Source organism: Sardina pilchardus, chromosome 13 (genome assembly GCF_963854185.1).
Source record: "Sardina pilchardus chromosome 13, fSarPil1.1, whole genome shotgun sequence".
Taxonomy (NCBI): Eukaryota; Metazoa; Chordata; class Actinopteri; order Clupeiformes; family Clupeidae; genus Sardina; species Sardina pilchardus.
Window position 1 is genome coordinate 1,800,170 of NC_085006.1, and position 2,200 is coordinate 1,802,369.

The following is a 2,200-nucleotide window of genomic DNA, read 5'->3' on the forward strand; positions in this document are numbered from 1 at the left end:
CTAGTTAGTAACATTACTTTGCGAACTCCATGGGGCATGGGTAGTTAACATTAAACTTAATACATGTAGTGTTGATGCATAATATGTAGTGTTGCTATAACTGGAAAGAGGACCAGTAAAACAAATGAATGAAGTAGGCTGATGTAGTCTCACCCCTAATTTAGGAACTGTAGTTTTGCATAGTCATGCTCATAGATCCGTCATATAGTGGAAGTGAAAGGGGAGCATTTGGGGAATTTCAATTACCAGAAATATCATGCCGATAAGTAAAAGGATCTTTAGTTTGTGAAGGGTAGTGTTTGGCTAAATGGTATTCATTTTATAGCCTTTATTTGCCCAATGTTTGGTGACTTACATTGAGGCATGTGTTTATTTAAGATGCATGTGAGTGTAGTAGTGCTTCAGTGATGGTCTTTTCATGTTCTGTGTGTTTTGCAATGTATTAATTAATGTAAGCCTCTTTCTGTTCCCTCTGTTAGTAGGTGGTGTGAGGACTGCTGCCCTGAGAACGCTGTGTCAGAGACACTTAGGCTGTGTGCATTTTGGAATGTTCCAAATGTGTGTCACTTCCATAAGGAAGAAGTTCCAAGCCTGCAAGTGAGTTCACTCACCAAATAGAGACACACGCATATAGCATTTAATATGTGTGCATGTACTGTATTTGTTTATCCCCTCCTTCCATGTGTCTGTTATGACTTTGTGGGCTCAACTGTCAACAACTGTCCAGGGCGAAGTCGGTCTACCCTGATGGCACTACCTGATGGCACTACCCTGATGATGTCTGTTAGCCATGGCTGCTGCCCTCAACATGGTGTAAGTGTTTGTGTTTTATTTATGTTCATAAATAAACTGATATCAAGAAGTAACATAGATGGTGACAAGGGTGGCAAGGGTGCCTCATGGCAAGGTAATTATCATTTCTATTTCTACATCTGATTGCCTTGCTTATTTTTTAAAGCTATGATTTGTTTTGTATGGCAATTGCTGTTTATTAACAAATCATATGGCAATTGCTGTTTATTCTTTTAAGGAGCCATCCAGAAGTCCCAGCCTGGAGCCAGAGGCTGCTATTGCAAGTCAGATGGGAGACGGCCTACAGTATGTTAGGCATCAGAAAAGTGGTGTACGCATGAAGGCAGAGTTGCCGCAGGCAATTATGAGATTAGGTATGATATCACATAGACATACTTCTGTTCAGAAGTGTAGGGTCACTTCGAAATGTCCCCTTAAAAAAAAAAAAAACACTGGACATATCAAAGTGAACTCCCAAACTTTGCTATGGTGGTGTATTGTACACATCTGCATTACTTCTATCTATTGCACCTGACTAGTGTGGGTTTGCTTTTATTTGTCACACAACCGGAGTAGTTTGCATTAATTACTGTATATTCATGAACGGGGTCAATTGTAATGTATGCTTTCTTTCTCTTTTTCAGACACTTGACATTTACTGCGAAAGGTACCATCAGAGCACCTCTCCCTACCCTGCAGGATACCTATACCAGAAGAGTACAACAACGGCCCAAAAGTATTTCAAAAGACATTTCACGCTCTGACCACGGACTGTTTAAACCACTGAGGTCAAGCAGACGTCTCTGTTCCCACGTGGCAGACTGAGGGAACACCCACAAAACAGACTGGGGATGAGTTTCTTTACTCCGCATCCTGTACACACACAACTCCTTATACTACATTACATAGACTTGCCAGTTGCCATACTGCACTTACACACACTGCGCTTTTAACCCCCTTATCTGTGTCAAATCAGATAAGGTTGTGGTTGAATTCAAACCATGTCTACGGTTGTCTGTCAACATCCACTTAAGTCATACATTTGAAATGTCTTAAATAAATAACAAAAGTTAAAATTGTTTTATTGTCTGCAGTTAACTGAAATATTTTGGAATATGAGTTATTCTATTAATGATTGCTAATGTAAGTTCAATTGAATTCACAGTATTTAACTGACCTAGCTTCTACAGGAAAACAACCAATACTGTAAATACAACTAAAAAAAAAAAAAATCTTAATTTAAAATCAATTGTTTTTCACTTTACAGCAAATACATAAAATACTGTAAATGAAAATGCGGGACCTTTACTGTGAAAAGTATTCACAGTAACTTACTGGCAACAATTGGCCAGTAAGTTACCGTAAATGGAAATACAGTACCTTTACTGTAAAAGGTTTTCACAGTAAC

The 2,200-nt window shown here is 38.7% G+C and overlaps 1 long non-coding RNA gene across 1 annotated transcript; it reads left to right on the forward strand.

The window, feature by feature from the left end:
* Positions 1–287: 287 nt before the first annotated feature.
* Positions 288–1,803, forward strand: LOC134099795 (uncharacterized). The gene is made up of 4 exons (XR_009941166.1): positions 288–597; positions 728–813; positions 1,031–1,166; positions 1,437–1,803. It is a non-coding gene; the product is annotated as an uncharacterized LOC134099795 (long non-coding RNA).
* Positions 1,804–2,200: the final 397 nt, after the last annotated feature.